Here is a 23,310-nt window from a genome sequence, read left to right on the forward strand (position 1 = left end):
TATGAGAAAAGAGATCATCGGTAATTCTTAAAAACTGTTGTTATCACCTGGGCATCTAGAAGAATTACACTTAGAGGAAACAGTGACAAGCTGTATAGGTTGAAATAACAAGACATAAACAGGTATATAGATATATGTATGCATAAATACATATACGTGTGTATATATATACAGATATATACAACTAAAGCTAAAAAAAAGAGGTTAATACTAAAAGAACTGGGAAAAGAAACAAAAGGGGGTAAGTTTATATGTCACAAAGAAGCTCATGGTGGGAAGGGGGAGAAAATCAATACATTGGAAGGGTAAAGAGGTTGGAGACAGGAAATACTTAACTCTTATGCACATTTAAAATGACCTGAGAGGGAAGAACAATCCATTCCATTGGGGCAGAGAATAGATTTGCACCCTATAGGGGAGTAGAAGGGTAATAAATGGACTGGTGGGGAGGGAAGCAGTAAAAGGGAGAGAGAGGGTGGGGGGGGGGTAGTTTTAAAAAGACTACAGGAAAAATAAGGGGGGGGGGGATAAGAAGGGAGAGGGTAGAAAAGGAAGTAAAATAAGGGTGGGAACTAGGGGGACTGATTAAAAACAAACATTGGTGCAGAAGGAAATAGTGAAGGAAGGAAATACACAGTGCAGAAAGTGCAGAAGGATATACACAGCTAGTAATCATAACTCTGATTAGATATGCATAGGGTGTGTAAGACAGAGCCAAATCTATTGGGCATCAACTGATAAAGAGAAGGCAGGAGTAGCAATCATGATATCTGACAAAGCCAAAGTAAAAATAAATCTAGTTAAAAGAGATAAGGAAGGCAATTACATCCTGATAAAAGGCAGTATAGACAATGAGGAAATATCAGTACTCAACATGTATGCACCAAATGGCATAGCATCCAAATTTCTCAAGGAGAAACTAGAGGAACTCAAGGATGAAATAGATAGAAAAACTATAATAGTGGGAGACCTGAACCTTCCTCTATCCAAACTAGATAAATCAAACCAAAAAATAAATAAGAAAGAGGTAAGAAAAGTAAATGAAATCTTAGAAAAATAAGAGTTAGTAGATATGTGGAGAAAAATAAATAGGGAAAAAAAGGAATATACCTTCTTTTCAGTAGCACATGTTACATTCACAAAAAATGACCATGTATTAGGGCAAAAAAAACATTGCACACAAGTGCAAAAGAGCAGAAATAATAAATGCAACCTTCTCAGATAACAATGCAATGAAAATAATAATTAGTAAGGGCACATGGAGAAGTAAATCAAAAATTAATTAGAAATTAAACAATACCATTCTCCAAAACCAGTTAATCAAAGAACAAACCGTAGACACAATTAATAATTTCATTGAAGAAAATAACAATAATGAGACATCCTTTCAAAATCTATGGGATGCAGCCAAAGCAGTACTCAGGGGGAAATTTATATCCTTAAGTTCATATATTAACAAATTAGGGAAGGCAGAGATCAATGAATTGGGCATACAAATTAAAAATCTAGAAAGCGAACAAATTAGAGATCCTAAAACTCAAAGGAGAAATTAATAAAATTGAAAGTCAAAGAACTATTGATTTAATAAATAAGATTAGAAGCTGGTACTTTGAAAAGAACAAATAAAATAGACAAAGTACTAGTCAGTATAATTAAAAAAAGGAAAGAAATAAACCAAATTGACAGTATCCAAGATGAAAAAAGAGACCTCACCTCTAATGAAGAGGAAATTAAGGCAGTCATTAAAAACTACTATGCCCAAGTATATGGCAACAAATATGGAAATATAGGTGATATGGATGAACACTTAAAAAATATAAATTGCCTAGACTAACAGAGGAAGAAATAGATTACCTAAAAAACCCCATATCAGAAAAAGAAATTGAACAAGCCATCAAAGAACTCCCTAAGAAAAATTGCCCAGGTCCAGATGGATTCACAAATGAATTCAATCAAACATTCAAAGAACAACTAATCCTAATATTATATGAACTATTTGATAGAATAAGCCAAGAAGGAGTTCTACCAAATTCATTTTACTACACAAATATGCTACTGATCTCAAAATCAGGCAGGTAAAAAACAGAAAGAAAACTATAGACCAATTTCCCTAATGAACACAAATGCAAAAATCTTATATAGGATACTAGCAAAAAGACTCCAGCAAGAGATCATGAGAGTTATTCACTATGATCAGGTGGGATTTATACCAGGAATGCAAGGATGGTTCAATATTAGGAAAACCATCCACATAACTGACCATATTAACAAGCAAACTGACAAAAATCACATGATTGTCTCAATAGATGCAGAAAAGGCCTTTGATAAACTACAACACCCATTCCTATTGAAAACACTTTAAAGTATAGGAATATAAGGGCCTTTCCTAAAAGTAATAAACAGTATATATCTAAAACCGCAAACATCATCTGCAATGGGGATAAACTAGAAGTCTTCCCAATAATATCAGGAGTGAAACAAGGATGTCCATTAATGATAAGCCCATTTTCACCTCTATTATTTAACATTGTACTAGAAACTCTAGCAGTAGCAATTAGCGAAGAAAAAGAAATTGAAGGCATTAAAATTGGCAATGAGGAGACCAAGGTATTACTCTTTGAGGATGATATGATGGTCTATTTAAAGAATCCTAAAGAAGTCAACCAAAAAACTAGTCGAAATAATCAAAAACTTTAGCAAAGTTGCAGGATACAAAATAATCCCACATAAGTCATCAGCATTTCTATATATCTTCAGCCCATTTCAGCAGCAAGAATTAGAAAGAGAAATTCCATTTAAAATCACCCGAAACAATATAAAATACTTAGGAATCTATCTGCCGAGACAAACACAGGAACTACATGAACACAGATACAAAACACTCTCCACACAATTAAAACTAGATCTAAACAATTGGAGAAACATTGATTACTCATGGTTGGGTGAGCTAACATAATAAAAACGACAATCCTGCCCAAATTAATTTACTTATTTAATGCCATACCCATTGAACTAGAAAAAAACCGTAACAAAGTTCATTTGTAAGAACAAAAGATCAAGGATATCCAGGGAAATCATGAAGAAAAAAAATGCAAAGGAAGGAGGACTTGTAGTCCCAGATCTCAAACTGTACTATGAAGCAGTGGTCATCAAAACAATTTGGTACTGGCTAAGAGACAGAAAGGAGGATCAGGGGAATAGACTTGGGGTAAATGACCTCAGCAAGACAGTATGATAAGCCCAAAGATCCCAGTTTCTGGGACCAAACCCCACTATTTTGATAAAAACTGCTGCGAAAATTGGAAGACGGTATGGGAAAAATCAGGTTTGCATCTCATGCCCTACACCAAGATAAATTCAGAATGGGTGAATGACCTGAATATAAAGAAGGAAACTATAAGCAAATTAGGTGAACACAGAATAGTATACTTGTCAGATCTTGGAAAGGAAAGACATTAAAACCAAGCAAGAGCTAGAAAAAAAAACACAAAATATAAAATCAATAATTTTTATTACATCAAATTAAAAAGTTTTTGTACAAACAAAACTAATGCATCCAAAATTAGAAGGGAACCAACAAATTGGAAAACAATCTTCATTACAAAAACCTCTGACAAAGGCCTAATTACTCAAATATATAAAGAGCTAAACCAATTGTACGAAAAAAATCAAGCCAATCTCCAATTGAAAAATGACAAGGGAAATGAATAGGCAATTTTCAGTTAAAGAAATCAAAACTATTAATAAGCACATGAAAAAGTGCTTTAAATCTCAAATAATCAGAGAAATGCAAATCGAAACAACTCACACCTAGCAGATTGGCTAACATGACAGCAAAGGAAAGTAATGAATGTTGGAGGGGATATGGCAAAGTTGGAACATTAATGCATTGCTGGTGGAGTTGTGAATTGATCCAACCATTCTGTATGGCAATCTAGAACTATGCCCAAAGGGCACTAAAAGACTGTCTACCCTTTGATCTAGCCATAGTACTGCTGAGTTTGTACCCAACGAGATCATAAGGAAAAAGACTTGTACAAGAATATTCATAGCTGCATTCTTTGTGGTGGCAAAAAAACTGAAAAAAAAAATGAGGTGATGACCTTCAAATTGGAGAATGGCTGAACAAATTGTGGTATATGTTGGTGATGGAATACTACTGTGCTCAAAGGAATAATAAAGTGGAGGAATTCCATGGGGACTGGAACAACCTCCAGGAATTGATGCAGAGTAAGAGGAACAGAACCAGGAAAACATTGTACAGAGACTGATACACTGTGGTACAATCGAATGTAATGGACTTCTCTATTAGTGGCAATGCAGTGATCCTGAACAACTTGGAGGAATCTACGAGAAAAACCACTATCCACATTCAGAGGAAGAACTGTGGGAGTACAAACCAGAAGAAAAACAACTGCTTGAAAACATGGATCAAAGGGATATAGTTGGGGACGTAGACTCTAAATGAACATCATAGTGCAAACATCATGGAAATAGGTTCTGATCAAGGACAAGTAATACCCAATGAAATTGCGCATCGGCTGCAGGAAGGGTGGGTGGTGGGGAGGGAGGGAAATAAAGTGAGTATTGTAACCAAAAATAAAATAAAATAAAGATATATCCATGAGAGCCAAAAAAAAATTAAATTAAAAAATAAAATAAAATAAAATCACTGTTGGGCACAGAAGGGAAAGAGGAGAAATTGGACAGATGGAGAAGGAACAAAGCAAAAGCTTGGGAAGAGAGGAAAAAGGGAAGATGGCAGCAGTGTAGGTAAGTGGTTAGGTACTAGAAGCAGCAGAGGGTAAAGAAAAAATAAGTGCACTGGCACTCTGGGAATTGAGAAGCAGGACTCAAAGAAATGGATAACAAGGAATTGGGAATGATGCCTGAAGAAAAAGCAACAACAGGAACAAAACCTAAGGAAATCTTGTAAAGAAATCCCAAAGAGAAAAAAGGCCAGAAAAAAAGTTGATAATACAGCATTAAAAATAAAATAGTAATTTTTATTAAAAAGTCCCAAAGAAGAGAAAGAATGGGACTATAAAGAAGATAGGAGGATTATTTAACAGATAAAACAATAGAGGAAACTGAAAACAACTGAAAATTGATCTTACAGACCTCAATTCACCAAGAATGAACCACAATTGAGAAAATATCTTTAGAGAACATAAATAAATTTTAGAACTTAAAGAGAATAATTTTCCTGAGGTCAACACTGTAATTAACATTTATCTGATTGTCTCAGGAGTCAATACCAAGATGCAAGAGCTTAGAATAAATAAAAATTTATCTAATTAATAATTAAATGGCAATCTGATGAGAATGGACAGCTACAACAAATTCTGTATTCTGACTAAATAACCTAAACCTGCTTTTTGTTTTTCTTTTTTTCATTTATTGACATGATTTTAAAATATCTTTCATTTAGGATTGTCCCCAACCTAGGTAAACAGCAAACGTCTAAGTTTTATCTTTTAGCGGCAATTATCTTGGCTGTTTTCAAGTGGGATGTGATAATAAAACTACCGGATAAAAAATTCTGATTAAAAAGCTCCAAAATGAAACACTTTGGTAATTTGCTAAGTGCAATGGCTTCCTTTTTCCTTTGGTCTATAAAGAATTTGTTATGGTTGTACAAATAAAACCTTACATATAAAACTATTCTTTCATAATGCTACATCATTTAAAACTATACCTACACATGACTTTGAAAGTCTAAGACTATTTTCCACACACATTTAGACCAAAAAAAAAAAAATCAGAGTGTTTATCAACCTAAAATGGAATTTGCATTCTCTGATTAAAAGATTTACTCTAAAATCATTAATATCCCTCCCCTTCTTTCCCTCCAGTTAGCATTTCAAGAAGTAGGTAGATGGCAAAGACTACAGCATCTTGACTGATGTCAAGAAGACCTGAACTCAAATCTGTACTCATATGCTTATGAGCATAGGCAAATCTTTTAATCTGTTTACCTCAGTTTCTCCAGTTATAAATGGGAATATAACAGCACCTCCCTCCTAGGGTTGTTGTGTGTAAAAGTCTTTGCAAGCCTTAAAGTACTACATAAATGCTAGTTGTGATAGTTATACAATCTCCCTGCCAGATTTAAGCTAGCCAACTATCCATGAGGTAAGAGAGTGGTTTTTGCCTGTTTGTGGGTGACACTGTTTATTATTTAAGGTCCCAGAATGCTATAACATCTCCTAAATGTGATAACTTACAAATTAAGCTAAATTACACAAATACACACATAGGAAAAAATTAAAGAATGCTTACTTCCCATTGATTTTATATAAATTTATACATATGTTTCTTGGGCAAAAAAATTTAATTGTTTGGGGCCTTAGAAATGAACAAGAGACTAGAATTTGGAAAATCTAAAGTGGTTTTAAAGACCTCAAGCCTGAAACAGATACCCTTCTTTTTTAACACTTTAATACTCGTCTGAATTTGACTTCAGATACTTCCTACCTTTGTGACTGGGCAAGTAACTGATACTAAAACAGAAAGTAAAGGTTTTTAAAATTTTATTCTTCTGGTGATGATGTGCAGCTAAATATCAATCATGGATCTTTATTTATGGTACTGAAGTTAAGGATCATCCATATGGTGAAGGAGAGGAACACATTTTGGGCACAAGCAGTCTGAAACTCATTTCAAATAAGGAATTACAAATGAAATTTTGATTAACTAAGAAATCTATGATTAAATAGAAGATAGGGAAGGGAGAGCTAGCATTGGATAGAGCCAGGCCTAGAGACAGGGGGTCCTGGGTTCAAATCTGACTTCAGATACTTCCTAGATGTATGACCCAGGGCAAGTTACTTAACCCCAACTGCTTAGCCCATACCATTCTTCTGCCTTGGAACCAAAACTTAGTATTGATTCCAAGATGGAAGGTAACAGTTCTTTTTAAAAAAGAAGACAGAGTTTTCAGGTAGGAAGAGCAAGGGATAATTAAATAGATAACCCATTACACTACATGACACACTGATATACTAACTGTATATCAAAAGGGCATTAGGCTAATACCCTGAAAATTGAGTAGAAAACTTACAAGGACCCTGGTTGAGAGTCACACGACTAGCAGGAATATTGAAGAATTATGATTTGCATCATGAGTGAGAATATCAAAATTATGGTATATGAATATAATGGAATATCACCTTCCTTTAAATAATTAATGAAAATAATGTAAAGAACAATTCAAAGAAACCTGGCCAGATTTGTATGGCAAAGCAGAATGAAGTGAACAAAACCAAGAGAACAATTATCCAAAGATTATAAAATTGTAAATAAAAGCAATTTTAAAAGACATCAGAACTCCAGAAGATTATTGGAACATGCATTTTCAGACAGGGCCAATAATGTGTCCGTTTTGTTTGTTTGTTTGTTTCTTTTCTTTTTTTTTTTTTAAAGCCCAGTCTTGGAATCAATACTATGTATTGGTTCCAAGGCAGAAGGGTGGTAAGGGCTAAGCAATGGGGGTTAAGTGAGTTGCCCAGGATCACACAGTTGTGAAGTGTCTGAGTCTAGATTTGAACCCAGGACTTCCCATCTCTAGGCCTGGCTCTCAATCCACCGAGCTACCTAGCTGCCCCCTGTTTTGTTTCTTATAAGGAAGGACTTTAATTTTTATTGGGGGTAGAGAGGGAGATGTTATAAGGAAGAGTGAGGGAGGAGTAGGGGGTAACATCAAAAAGAAAAAGGTAAGAATTAAATGGGTTATCCAGGAGACATTTTAAAAATACGCATAACCTGGGGGCAGCTGGATGGCTCAGTGGATTGAGAGCCAAGCCTAGAGATGGCAGGTCCTAGGTTCAAAGCTGACCTCAGAAACTTCTTAACTGTGTGGTCCTTAACCCCCACTGCCTAGCCCTTGCTGCTCTTCTGCCTTAGAACCAATACACAATATTGTGTAAGGGTTTCAAAAAATAAAATAAAAATATGAATGATTAAAATAAAAATAAAGAAGGGGACACAGAGAAGCAAGGCAAAGTTGGTATCCCTGCGCCAAATTGAATAAATACTATTTTAAAAGTTTTATGATGTGAACTCCCTTTTCTGTTCTTTACATATGTTAAAGATCATGTTTTTAAAATTCATAATTAAAAAAATTTAAAAACATGAAAAGAAACTTCTCAAGAGAACAAGAAATTACAATCTTAAGTATAATACTTTTTTCTTGACAACTAATACCATCATACATTATTATATATTTTTAAACCCCTACCTTCCATCTTGGAGTCAATCCTATGTATTGGTTCCAAGGCAGAAGAGTGATAAGGGCTGGAATGAGTGTTAAGTAATTTGCCTAGAATCACAAATCTAGGAGAGGCCAAATTTGAACCCAGGACCTCCTTCCTGTCTGTAGGTCTGGCTTTCAATCTACTGATCCACCTATTTGCCCTATAAATCTTGAAATCTCTCAGACTTGTGAATGTTAAAAATTTCCCCATCGGGGAATTCTTAATTGGAACAAATTCCCTACTGAGAAACATTCCCCATTTTGATGTGAGAACTCGCCAGGATCAGAAATGGGAGGACCTCTACTCCACCCGTACTTAAGACTGCTTTAGGGGAGAAAACTCATTGCTAAACAAAGAAAGTACTTGGATCCCTGCTTATGGTGGGGCAAGGAGTTCTTTGAGCCAGGCCTGTTTTTAGAATTGATACAATGGGATGCTAGGTACCTAAAAGGATGGGGCAAGTTTTCTCTTGATGAGAGTAGTTGACTCAGCTGTGTTTTCTCTCCTTCAGACTTACTGAGGATCTTGGTCTACACAGCAGCATTTTTTCTGATTCAGACTTACTAAAGAGATTTGTCGACTTAGCAGGAATTCAGATGGGCAGTCTTTTGGAAAGCGTCTACAGTGATTGGTAGATGTAGGGACTTAGGGGAGGTGACATGGGAGAAAAACCCCTATATAAGAAAAAGCAGAATCTCTTGTTAGATATATTCCTTTTGGAGGATCTCTGATGAGGACCGCTTGGGAAGAATCTCTTGAGAGAGGCTCTGGAGAAGGGAAACTCTTGGAGGACAATCTCCAAAGAGGTCTCCCTGGAGCTCCTCTAAGGGGACTCTGTCCCTCTGGAGGCTCTGGAGAGAGGCCCTTTGGAACAGTCTCTGGCTGGAAGGCTCTCTGGTGAAGCCAGCTGAGATGGAACTGGCCTGGTGTTACTAGAATCCTTGTTTAGTCAGACCTTGTGGTGAGTGTTAAAAAACTGACTGATTTCTCTTTTAAGACTCAGGTCCAGGCCATATTGTCTTGAGGCCCTTCATACTTATTCCTTTCTTACTCTCTCTCTCTTTCTTTGATTACTCATTGTATTGTTAATTAAAATCTCTATAAAACCCAATTGAGATATTTCCCTGGCGATTTTAAAACCCAAGACACTGTAGTGAAACATATTTCTGCCGTCAAATTTACTCACCCTCTCTTATATCTAACACAATTTATATCTTCCACTATTTTAATCACTACAGTTTAAGACCTCAACCATTTTAAATCTCACAGACCCTAGTATAATATTTTATAAAATACCTTTACATTCACATTTTCTTTGTTTCTCTAACAATTCTAAGGGGAAAAAAGTGTAGATACTGTATTATTTCCATTTTTAGACATGAGGCACAGATAAGGCTCAGAACTCAAATGACTTGCTTAAGGAGATCAAGTTATAAACTGAAAATTTGGGTCTTTCCATCTACACCTTGCTGCATAATTTGTACCGAGCTTAGAAGCCACAGCCCTAAATGTATGGGGCAAGATGAGTCTTCAGCATTATCCTCCTGAGTCAAACCCCAGGTCCTTCTGACCAGCTCAGGGTCTTGGATTTACCAAGCATAAAAGAGCAGCAAACTCCCAGTAAGTATGTGTTCAAAACTGATTTTCTGCTTCCCCCTGGTGGCACTTTTAAATACACAGGCTTATAAGTTAAGCCTTGGGAGATACTTGAAACCTACAGCAAAGCACTTTGACAGCTTACATACTACTCTGATCTGTCACTGAGAACTGGAGGGGTGATCTCCAGCTTCCCTAACAACCTTTGATACTGATTTCCACCTCCCCAGATTACTGTCTTCCTTTAGTTTGTGAGTCCACCCTTTCAAGTGCTGTATCCTGTTTTAAATTTTTTTTTAATTAAAAAAAAAATCCACAAACCCTTCTACTTCTATTCCTTATTTAATTTTATAAGCAAATTGATTGATATCCCTTAAGATTCTGTACCTCACCTGCTCCTCTATACAAATGATTGCCAAATCTGTCTTTGGCTCTGACCTGTCTTAGAACCTTCAAATGTGTATTTCTAACTTGCTGTTGGTCAGATTACTACCCCCCCCCATCCCCATATGCTTTCAGCACCTCAAACTCAATGTGTCAAAAACAGGTTTCCCTTGACCCCCAAAAAACTAATTGTTTTCACCTCTTCTAGCAATGTTGCCACTTCTTCCAGTCATTAAACTAACCCTTCCTTCACCTCTCATATTCTGGGAGTACTTCTGAATTTTAAGATATCTCCCACAAATGTCCCTCCCTTTCAATTCCCATTGCTCCTACTCCAATTACTGTTCCTCATTAATCTGAGTAAACCTTTTCCAAGACCTATTTAGGCTCTCATACCACGACTAGATTAATCTTTATGCACAGATCTGATGTTGTTCATCTGCCCCAGAATGAATAAATTCAGTAGAATAGAATTATGGAGGGGCCTTGTCTCTTCCATAATCTTGTGCCATGTATTAGTTTTAGCCTTCTCATAGAACAGCTCCCTAGATATAATCTGTTCACTGTCCCTTGTACATGCCTATTTTCTTGCCTCAGCTTGAAGTCTAAAATGACCTCTTCCTCTTCACCTCCCCTATCTCTTCCTGTTGAAAACCTCCACACCTTTCAACATCCAAATTAAAAGCCAGTTTTTTTTATGAAGCCACCCCTAATGTAACTCCAGTTAGAAAGAAACTTATTTCCTCTGGCTTTGGATAGACTTTTGCATCTTTCCTGTTTACTTACATGCTATGTTTCATGAGGGCAGGAGCTATGATTTGTCTTGGTCTCTTCCTCCAACACATGTTCAATATTCGAGTGCTAACTGTTTGCTGAATGGCTAGTGTGAATATCAGGGTTATTTTCATTACACACACACACACACACACACACACACACACACACACACACGATACTATTTTGCTCTTAAGTTGGTTTTTCAAAGAGTTAATGAGCCAGGCTCTATTATATCAACAGATCCTGTTCAGTGATCTAGAATGCAACTTTATCCATGCTAAGTACATGTTTTCAAAATTTCCAAATAAAAGATCTACCCAATTCACTCAAGACCTTTCTCTGATTCTTTTAGTATTTTTTTGTATACTTGTACAACACTTAATTTGCCCATATATTATCATTCGCTTTTCTTTTTTTAAATCCTTATCTTCTGTCTTAGCACTGATGTACAGTATTGGTTTCAAGGCAGAAGAGCAATAAGTGGGATTAAGTGATTTACCCAGTCACACAGCTTAAATCTCCATCTAGTAACAACTACAAACTCTTTGCTGAGAATTTCTTCATTGCATAATATATCCAGCTCACTGAAAGATGAAAGATTACATTTTTTGGCAATGAACTTCTTTAGATGCTGAGCAACAGATTCATTTTTATTTGAATTGTAATTTGTTGCTATTGCATTCCAAGCAGATGCTTACCTGTTCATCACTTCTGTGACAGTCATTAACTTAAGATGGTTCTTTGTTGGAACTGTCATTGGCTTTTGTTTCACCATTCTGATGTGAGTCTAAGTGTTGCTTTACATAGTAAGTCTCTCCTTTGATGTCTCCAGGCACTTCCATGCCTAATTTGTGATAGAATCCTGTTTCCTCATTTCTGCTTCTTGGAGGCCTGGTACCAATTTGTAAACAATATCTTCCACTGTCTGGTCATAAACAATGTATTGCAGTGGATGACTAATAATTCTACACATAGGGCAAGTGTTATTTTCTTCCAAATACTTTACCAGGCAACTTCTATGGAAGTTATGCAAACATTCCATTAGGTATCCATTGCACAGGCGGCATGTGATATGGGCATTTTTGTCCTAAAGCTTAATCTTTCTGGTCAACATCTTTGGTGTCTCTTCTAGATGTTTTCTTTGTCTTCAGTTTGTCTTCTCATTTAGGCTATTGGCTTTTACTCTGTTATTCCAGGTAGTCTGTCTTAGTCTGTGTTGTGCCTCTTCACCCTTGCTCCCTTTATCTGACCCTTGTTTAGTCTCCATTTTCTAGCACAGACTGGAATCTCATGCTACATTTTAGAAACGAAGGGCCAGGAATTGTTTTAATTAATTAGGCTTTAAAAACTAATATTCATTTTATTTGTGTACTGATGGCAAGTGTACCACTTTGCTCAGCTTTGTGATATCTTGTGCAGCTTCACAAGCTTTAAATTGCTGATTGGCCAGGCATGGGAGCCAAGTGGGGAGGGAAAAGGAGGAGGTACTCCCTCTGACTCCCCCTGAAAAGCCCACTGCTCTTTAAAAAATTTTAATCAGTATTAAATAGTTTTAATGAAAAGTATCACAAACAACACCTACCATTGTTGGGACTTCTTCTTCCCAGATTTTTTCCTTTAAGAATTTTGACTATCTTCCAAATAAATTTTAGGATTTTTTTTTCATCCGAATAAAGTAATTTTTTGCTTGTTTGACTGGTTTGGGTTGAATTAAATAACTTTAGGTAGCACTGGCATTTTTATTAACATTTCTCCAATGGTTTAAGGTCAATCTTTATTTCCAAAGAATATTTGGTATTTGAGAGTTCTTATGTGTATCTAGCAGGTAGACACCCAAATATTCTATGTATCTTTTATATTTATTTTGAATAGAATTTCTCTTTCTCTTCCTGATGAATTTTGTTGGTAGTATACAGAAAAGCTGATGATTTGTGTGGGCTGATTTTATATTCCTCCACTTCAGTGAAGTCAGTCTCAATTTTTTGGTTTAATCATTAGAGTTTTCTAAGAAAAAAATACTGCAAAAAGCAATAATTTTGTTTCTCTTTGACTATACTTACTTCATCAATTTCTGTTTCTTGACTGATTTCTAGAACTAGCATTTAGAACACTATATCAAGCAGTAGTATTGATAATGGATAGCCTTCTTCCTTTATGGTTGTTCTTAATGGAAAACATTTCTTCAATAAGTTTTAGATTTACATCACTATTTATCAAGAAAAGGTCCATTTACAACATTTGTACAACCCAGTGGAATTGCTTGTCAACTCTGGGAGGGGGAAGGGAAGAGGGAAGGAAAAGAAAGTGAATCATGTAAACACTGAAAAACATTTTTAAATAAATAAAAATTAAAAGGTCCATTTATTCCTATGGTTATTAGTAATTTGGGGTCATTTGCAATTGAACAATCTAATCAGATCCTACCTAGTATTTGTTTTGGAAGAATGCCTCAAATACCTTTCTTATTGAATATATTTTTTTCATTGGAAATTAGGCTTAGATTTGCAGGCTAAGTCATTTCCAGTTGTACCTTAAAAATACTTTACTTTTCAGAATTCAGAACTATTTCTTTCTGCAGTTTCTGGTGGGTACAGAAAAGAATTCTTATTCAAATTTCCTCTAAAGATCTTTTCTCATGATTGCTGATAGAATTAATCTTAATAGCTGGAATTGCTAAATATAACCACTATGTGTGTATAATTTGAAACAAAGGTGTTTTTTTGTGGGGAGGAGGTGATCCCTTTGAATACTCTCTCTGTTTTTTGTACTCTTAAATTCAGTACATTTTTCTTCTATTATTTCTTGCAAAATGGTGTTGAGGTTTTTTGGCTTGTCAAAATCCTTCTGGGGGAGGGGGGTCTTATCTATTCACTTTAGTTATCTATTCACATCCTACTGTCAAGGTGTTTTGCTTATATAAGGATGTATTATCCTTTTAATATTGTTTCTTGCTTCTCTTCCTTTAGTCTTTTACCAATACTGTGTATTGGTTCCAAGGCAGAAGAGTGGTAAGGGCTAGGCAATGGGGGTTAAGTGACTTGCCCAGGGTCACACAGCTGGGAAGTGGCTGAGGCCAGATTTGAACCTAGGACCTTCCGTCTCTAGCCCTGGCTCTCAATCCACTGAGCTACCCAGCTGTCTCTCCTCACCCCCACTCCTGTCCCCCTGCCATCTTTCATATAGAATGTAATGGTCTTCTCTATTAGTAGCAATGCAATAATCCAGAACAATTTGGAGGGATTTACAAGGAATAACACTATCCACATTCAGAGGAAAAACTGTGAGAGTAGAAACCCAGAAGAAAAGCAACTGCTTGATCACATGGGTCGATGGAGATATAGACTCTAAATGATCACCCCAGTGGAATTGCACATTGGCTATGGGAGGGGATTGGGAGAGGGGAGGGAAAGAACATAATTCTTGTAACCAAAGAAAAATATTCTAAATTCTCATTAAATAAAATTTTCAAAATAAAAAAAAAGAAACTATTATTCTCTACTTAGTGTTTGAACACTCAGTTATTGTTTCCACTTGGGACAGTTAGCATATCAAAATATTGATCACTGAGCCTGGCAATGAGATAAATTATGTTTGTGCTCATACCTTAATCCCTAAGGCTAATAGCACTCAATATTATTAGAACTCCTAATGAAGATAATTATAATTATACAAACTATTAAGAAGTGTCATGGCAAGAACAATATGCTAATCTGCAAATTAGCTAATGTATGTACAGCCTAAGTTTCAACAGGCTCAATAATGAACTGAAAACCAACTGTTTAAGTTAAATATACTCATCCACAGAGTTTAGGAGCTATGAAATATGCTATGATTTATGAAAATATACACTTTTCCTCCCTACCCACCTCTATAAAAACAGATTCCTATAGAAATCCTACTATTGATATAAACTCCTAAAGCCCAATTCAAAGTCAGTGTTAATTTAGTAGTTAATTTGTAGTCTCCCCTACTCTGCCGATATAAATTAACCTATATGTAAAAATAACTAAAAAAGCACCCACAAAATATGAGCCCATTCTAATTCTGATTTTCCTACAGCTTCTCAATGTCTCATTAGAGCTCACTCTCAAGGATTTGGATTATTGTCTCTTATAGTCCCTGTCATCTTTCAGGAAGTGTGGACCCTAAGAGCACATGAGAACCTGGTCCCAAAGTGGTCTTAGGTTTGGCAGTGCCAGCAGTGAATGAAGTGCCCAGCCACCTATATTTCACAGTTGCTTGGGTGTGGCAACACTCTTCTGCCATCTTCTTCCTGCTCCCCTTTGAGTCCCTATTACAAACAGAAGTGAGGAGTCTCCCCAGCGCCCTACCAAGTTATATTGAGCATTGCCTGTGGCCAAGCCAAGCACAGGTTTTTATTTCACACTGGAGTTTCTGTTCCAGCTCCTCATGACAGGTTCAGGAACTTCTGGTCTTGCTCTGTTAACACTATGTGGAGACCAACCAACTATCATTTCTTGATCTATGCCTGTGATTCCTGACCTTATCTTTTTCTAACTCCCTCAGCCCTGAGTACTCTTTCCTGCTGTGGAAGCCCAAACCATAGCACCAGTTTTGCCAGAAGAGGGCACTGATCTTTCTTTTGTGTGAAGCTGCTGAGAAGATGACAGCCTTATTTCCCATTGACAAGTAAATGAAAGAAGAAACCTCAGGAAGTTACATTTTCGCTACTCCTCCATAAATTTGGGGTATAACTTGTAGCAAAGTATTGTCACTTAATAGCTTTTAATAACAGCAAGAGGGGGCAACTGGGTAGCTCAGTGGATTGCGAACCAGGCCTAGAGACAGGAGGTCCTAGGTTCAAATCTGACCTCAGGCACTTCCCAGCTGTGTGACCCTGGGCAAGTCACTTGACCCCCATTGCCTAGCCCTTACCACTCTTCTGCCTTGGAGTCAATATTGTGTATTGGCTCCAAGACAGAAGGTAAGAGTTTTAAAAAAAATAACAGCAGGAAAAAAGATTCAGAGAGAAAAAACTACCATTTATTCCATATGTATTATATTTTTTTATTTCCATGCTAAATAAAAAATAACTTCGTTGAAGGCAGGGGCCATGTTTTATTTATCTATATATCTACTTGTTGTTTGACTCAGTATCCAGCAAAATGCCTTACAAATCATTTATTGACTATAAGAATGCTGGCCCTAGCTATTCAATTCCCAGAAAACTGAAACAAAAAACAGCCAGTCTTCTTAGGCAGAGAATAAAAATCATCATAAGCCCTTGATGATTGATTGAGAGTTAAATGGTCTAACTCAATAAGGATAGATCCCATAAAGTTACCCAGGCACTTCAGGCTGAGTGACAATGCCTAATCTCTTTGCCGCTCATCATCCTGGAAGAATTTTGTTTCTCAAACTGCTCCTTCCTCAGACCTGAGGTCCATCACCATATCAAATCCACATGAAGCAAAAATTTACTAAAGTTCCAAATTATAAGCAAGAGCAAACAGGTAGGACTTAAATGAGATCTAGAGATCTTCTAAGAGATATAAAGAAAAAGTTCTCATTACAGCCTAGAAGGTATTTTCATTTCCATTTTACCCATTCACGTTCTTACCCCTTTCCCTATATATAACTCAAATAGGCACACTATGAAAGTGTATGCAGAAAGCCTTGTGTGTCATTTTAGTGCTTTTAGTGTGTTTGGAACAAAGATTAAAAAGGAACACAATTCATAAAAGGAACTTTAAACCACCTTCTATATCTGACTGAGGATGACTTCATCTTTTTTTCAGCCTTCAAATGCCCCAAAGACAAGTCCACACATCAAGTGTTAAGATGTTCAATTAGTTTAGCAAACTTTCCTAACAGTAGACAAGGAATATTCTCATTTGTAATGGAAATAGCAGCTCAAATCTAATTAGAAGAAATGTTAGGTAATTATACAATAGGGTTGGGAGAAAGAGAATGACCTCACCCTATTCAAGTGAAGATGAACTCAGCCAGGGACAGAGAGGACAAGTTCTAAGTATCAAATCAAGGTAATAGGAAGGTCACAAAGCCATATTTCTTCAAAAGTCTCAGGGAACATATTAATGACACTAGTCTATGAAGTTAAGAGATTTACATCCTACCCACACCCAACTAGAGTAGTTCTATTTTCCTTTAAACCCTTATCTTCTGTCTTAGAATCAATACTAAAGTATTGACTGGTTCTGTAAAAAGGGAATTTATTTTTTTCCCCTTTTTGACTATGGGTACCGAGTGTGAGTTTTTAACTCAGGCGAGAATTGAGGACTGTGAGGAAAATCATTGAATAAATTTAGTCACAAGGACAGAACAGCCCCCAGAAAAATGAAGCAAGGCAGCCAAGAATATCATGAGACAGCAGAGCGATTTCTCAGGCACTGTCCCCTGGGCGGCTCAAGCAAATTATAAAATTATAGTTGGCTCCTGAGATATGATGTGTGAGAGTTAGTAGGCAGAGAAAAGACTTTATAAAGGTGAAGAGGAGTAGTGGCATGCTGATGATGCTATGGCAAGTATAGCAAGAAGGCCCAAAATGGCAGCTACAGATTAGCCAGTTAAGTACCTACTTTTTCCATCCTTTTTTCCTACTCCTACTTTTAATTTAATAAAATTATTCATCCACAGTCAGTTTCTTAAATTTAATTCTTATAGTTCCAAGGTTGAAGGTAAGGGCTAGGCAATTGGGGTTAAGTAAATTGGCTGAGGTCCAGCAACTAAGTGTCTGAGGCCACAATTGGAACCTAGAACCTCCAATCTCCAAACCTGGCTCTCGATCCCTAAGCCACCAACTTGCTCCAATTCTATTTCTTTTTCATAGAAATCTTTCATCAAACAATGCCAGTATGCCACATGCCCTTGTGCAAAAGGAAACTTACCCTTTCCCCTTTCCACTACATATACTTGGCATGAAGTTGAAACTCGGACCAGAAGCAAGGATTATGTAAGGAAAATTATTGGGTAAATTGAGTCACGAGGGTAGATCAGCAGCCAACAAAATATAGAGCAATGGAATCAAGAATATCCTCCTTGCACTGCCCCCCCCCCCAGATGGCCCAGGGAAAATAAAAAGCCATGCCTGGCTCCTGAGACGTGACATGTGAGAGTTAGGGGGCAGAGAAAAAAATTGATAAACTGAGGCAAGAGGGAATTTTGCTCTTCTTCACTTAGATGATTTGGAGTTGACCAGACTTGCCTGTGAGAGTGTCTAGGGGGCCCTTAATGGTGTCCTTAGGTTAGTGAACTAAATGAAGCAATAAGGAAAGTACCCTTTAAATCTCTATTTCTCATTTTTTACGTATCCATGCAATTCTAATAAACTTTACTGATTTAAGGCAAGTCTCATAATTTTAAATTTTACACCCTCAAAGTTGCTATCCCTAGAGTGGAATGTGGAATATGTGGGCATAAGGTAAAATGCAACACATTCAACAGGTGAAGATTGAATATTCTCAAATTTGGCTAAAGAAGCAAAAGTGTTAGAGAGCCTTTAAAGGGAAAAGAACCAAATCTCCTTAAAGGGGGGAAGAGAAGGAGAGGGAGTTAATAAGCAGATAAGCAGAAAATGATGAAGGATGAAAGAGACCAATCCCTCAATCAATAAATATTTATTAAGTACCTACTAAATGGCAGGCATTGTGCTAAGTACTAGGGGATACAAAAAAAGGAGGGGAAAGACAGTTCTAGCCCTTCCAGGAGTTTAAAATCTAAAGGAGGGAGGAGGCAACATACAAACAAAAAGAAACAAAACAGGATAAACAGTAAATAATTAACAGAGGGAAGGCAATAGAATTAGGAGAGTTTGGGAAAGGCTTCAGATAGAAGATAGTATTTTAGTTGGGAATTAAATAAGGCACAGAAGCAAAGGAAGTCAGGTAGTCCAGGAGGGAGAGCATTCTAAGCCAGTGGCCAGAGTGTCTTGTTCAGGGAACAGCCAAGAGGCCACTGTCACTAGACATAAGAAAACTAAAAAAACAGGAGGGGCTAGGATTATGAAGGACTTTGAATACCAAACACAGCATTTTATATTTGCTCCTGGAGGCAATACAGAGGCACTGGAGTTTATTGGGGGATTGGGGACATGATTGGACCAGCACTTTAGAAAATAATTTTAGTGGCTGAATGGAAGATGGATTGGAGTGGGGAGAGACTTTAAACAGGCTGACCCAACAGCAGGTTATTATAATGATCAAGACATGAGAAGGAATCCTACCAAATTCTTTTTATGACACAAATATAGTGCTGACACCTAAGCCAGGAAAATCAAAAATAAAGAAAATTAGAGACCAATTTCCTTAATGAACACTGATGCAAAAATCTTAAGTAAAATACTAGCAAAGAGACTATAGCAATATATCACAAGAATTATTCTCTATGACCAGGTGGGATTTATAACAGGAATACAAGGTTGGATTAACATTAGGAAAACTATTAGCATAATTGACCATATCAATAACCAAACTAACAGAAATCACATGATTAATCTTATTAGGTGCACAAAAAACCTTTGACAAAATACAACACTCATTTCTGTTGAAAACACTTGAAAGCATAGGAATAAAATGGGCCTTTCCTTAAAATAATAAGTAATATATATTTAAAACCATGAGCAAGTATCATCTGCAAAGGGCATAAGTTAGAAGCCTTCCCAATAAGATCAGGAGTGAAGTAAGGATATTATCACCATTATTATTTAATATAACACTAGAAATACTAGTCTTAGCAATTAGAGAAGAAAAATAAATCAAAGGAATTAAAGTAAGCAATAAGGAAACTAAACTATTAAAAAAGTTTAAAAAACTCTTTGTGAATATGATGGTAATCTTAGAGAATCCACTAAAAAAGTAGTTGAAATAATAACTTTAGCAAAGTTGCAGTATACAAAATAAACACATAAATCATCAACATTTCTGCATGTTTCTGAGAGGAACAATCACCTACTCAAAAGAATCTTGAACTCATAGTGTGTCAAAGACTCTTTTATTTCATCCTCCAGAGAATGGGTACTCATGAGCCAGAGTTAGTCAGCAAATGAGAGTTCCAAGTGTTGAGGAAGACAGCCTTCTTTTTATATGCAAGAAAACTCTTTCCCCCATATTCCCCATTGGCTGAACTAGAGTTACAATTTATACATGGAAGCTAGATAATGAAAACACAGGCCAGCAATACCTAATGATACTAAATATTCATTTGGTTCTAGTCAATTAGAATAAAGCACATTTTAAATCCAACTTACCTGCTTAATATTTTCTTCAATCAATCAGAAGAAGAGAAGGTTATATAATCCTTTTAAGTTTTAGTTTCTACAAGTCACTTCTTTTCTCATCAACAAGATGTACTTCCCTGAGAGGAATCCATTCTTTCTCTATTCCCCACATTTCTAACGAAACTCAGCAGAGCAAGAGGTAGAAAGAGAAACTAAAGAAATAGCATTCAATTGGGAAATAGTTGAACAAATTGTGGTATGTGATGGTGATAGAATACTATTGTACTATAACATGATGAACAGGATGATTTCAGAAAGAGCTAGAAAGACCTACATGAACTGATGCAGAGTGAAATAAGCAGAATCAGTAAAATATTATACACAGTAACTACAATGTTGTAGAATAAGCAAATATGATAGACTTTGCTACTAACAGCAATACAATAAATCAGGACAATTCTAAGAATTTATGAAAAAGAATGCTACCCACCTCCAGAGAAAGAACTATTGGAGTAGAAATGCAGATGAAAACATGATCTATCACTTGTTTATTTGGATATATATTCTGAGGTTTGGGTTTTATAAGATATGTACAAAAATGAATAATATGGAAATATGTTTAAATGTATAATCCACATTGAATTGCTTGTCAGCTCTGGGAATGGGCGGGGGGAGGACAATATGGATCATATAACTTCAGAAAACTTTATGTGGAAATTTTTTTTATTTAATTTAAAAAGAAACTGTTGAGAGGCAGAGTCAAGATGGCAGCTTAGCAAGCAGCAAAAGTTCAGACCTCATGGAAGACCCTTCCTTAACCAATACAGACTGCATGCTCCTAGAACACTGAAATTCAATCTGAACAACAGGACAGGAACGGGGAACCCTCCTTCTGGACTCAAATCAAAAGGTACGCCCCCCAAAAGCCTGAATCCGAGAATACTCAGGGCTATGGGGAAGGCAGAGGGTAGGTCCCAGGACGCGTCCCCAATAACCCAGAGGGCTGAGCCCCCAGCAGCAGCGGGAACCTCTGAGCGGGCAAAGGTGCTGGTTTGCAGGGTCTACCTTGGGAGCACCGGGGCGCCGGGCTCAGAGCATCCAACTTGGACAGTGGGGAGGAAGCCAGGGAGAAATGGGCTGTGGCTGGGTCCCTCCATTAGGCTCCAGTCTCACCACTGCCTTGGGGCACATCCAGACTAATCCAGTTAAATCTAATCCCATCAGAACTCCTCAGAGTTTAGGGAGTCTCACAAAGGCACTTGTGGATAGCAGAGAAGCAGCTGGAGAGAACTGGAGAGAGCCTGGGTGGCCTAGCCTTCCAGGAGTCTTCAGAGCCTCAGAGTTTCATACCACATACAGCCCAGCCCAGTTGAACTCAATCCAATCAAAAGCCTCCAGAGAACAGGGAAGCTAACATTCCTTCCCTAGAGACTGTACCAAGAGATCTGACAAAGCTCCAAGAGGGGAGACTGACAGCCCCAAAACCTAAACAAAATGAGAGGAGCAAGAGCACAGCCAAATACAGGGAGAAAAGAAGGGGTAAACTCGAGCAAACAACAGAAAAAGAAGAAAGAAATTACAATAGACAGCTTCTGCACAGGTAATGAGCAAAGAGTGAATGAAACAGAGGGGGAGGACCCAGCAAAGGGAAAATAAGAAATCCCAGCGAATTGGATACAGGCTTTGGAAGAATTGAAAATGCAATTCAAAACACAATTAAGAGAGTCTGAAGACAATTGGGAAAAGAACTTAAAAACTAAGATAAGTCATCTGGAAACAGAAAATAGTGTCTTGAAAGCAAAAATCAACCAGCTGGAAAATGAGGCAAAGGAGATGAAAGATGAGGCAAAGCAAATGAAAGATGACCTCCAAAGAAAATCCGACCAAAAGGAAAAGGATGACCAAAAAACTAAGGATGAAATCCAGTCTTTTAGAACCAGAATACAACAACTAGAATCGAGCGACCTCACAAGGCAACAGGACACTATAAAACAAAACCAAAAGAATGAAAAAATTGAGGAAAATATGAAGCATCTTATTCACAAACAGAGGATTTGGAAAATCGTTCAATGAGAGACAATTTAAGAATTATTGGCCTACCAGAAGACCATGACAAAAGAAAAAGCCTGGACATTATATTACAGGAAATTATTAAAGAAAACTACCCTGAAATCCTTGAACAAGAGGGAAAAGTAGAGATTGATAGAATCCACAGATCACTTCCTGTACTTAATCCCCAACTGACAACACCCAGGAATGTTATAGCCAAATTCAAGAGCTATCAGACCAAAGAAAAGATATTACAAGCTGCCAAAAAGAAGTCATTCAGATACCAAGGAACCACAGTGAGGATAACTTGGGATCTGGCTGCATCCACACTGAAAAAAAAGAAAGGAATGGAATACGATATTCCGGAAAGCAAGGGAACTAGGTCTACAACCAAGAATCAACTACCCAGCAAAACTGACTATATTCTTACAGGGGAAACTATGGTTATTCAACAAAATAGAAGAATTGCAAGAATTTGTAAAGAAAAGACCAGACCTGAACAGAAAATTTGATGTCCAAGCACAGAACTCAAGAGAATCATTAAAAGGTAATTAAAAAAGAGGGGGAAAAACAAAAACAAAAACAAAAAAATTTTTTTAAGAGACTCAATAAGTTACAATGATATGTATCCCTATAAGAAAAGAGGTCATTGGTAACTCTTAAAAACTGTTGTTATTAGCTGGGCAGCAAAAAGAAGTATACTTAGAGGGAACAGCAACAAACTGTATAGGATGAAAGAACAAGACATAAATAGGTATATAGATATGTGCATGCAAAAATACATATGCATGAGTATGCAAATATATATATATATATATATATATATAACTAGAGCTTAAAATAGGTTAATATTAAAAGAAATGGGAAAAGAAACAAATGGGGGTAAATTTATATGTCATGAAGAAGCTCATGGTGGGAGGGGGGAGAACATCAATACACTGGAAGGGTAAAGAGGTCAGAGACAGGAAATACTCAACTTTGACATGCTTTGAAAGTGACTCAAAGAGGGAAAAACAATCCAATCCATTGGGGGCAGAGAATAGATTTGCACCC

The 23,310-nt window shown here is 36.8% G+C and overlaps 1 protein-coding gene and 1 pseudogene across 3 annotated transcripts in view; both read right to left on the reverse strand.

Annotated features, from left to right (window-relative positions):
- The window catches only part of DCAF5 (DDB1 and CUL4 associated factor 5), a 199,848-nt gene that overhangs the window by 123,067 nt on the left and 53,471 nt on the right, over positions 1 to 23,310 (reverse strand). The gene's annotated exons all lie outside the window — the stretch shown is intronic.
- LOC130456328 (polycomb group RING finger protein 3-like) lies at positions 527 to 22,988 on the reverse strand (annotated as a pseudogene).

The sequence above is a fragment of the Monodelphis domestica genome, chromosome 1 (assembly GCF_027887165.1).
Source record: "Monodelphis domestica isolate mMonDom1 chromosome 1, mMonDom1.pri, whole genome shotgun sequence".
NCBI lineage: Eukaryota > Metazoa > Chordata > Mammalia > Didelphimorphia > Didelphidae > Monodelphis > Monodelphis domestica.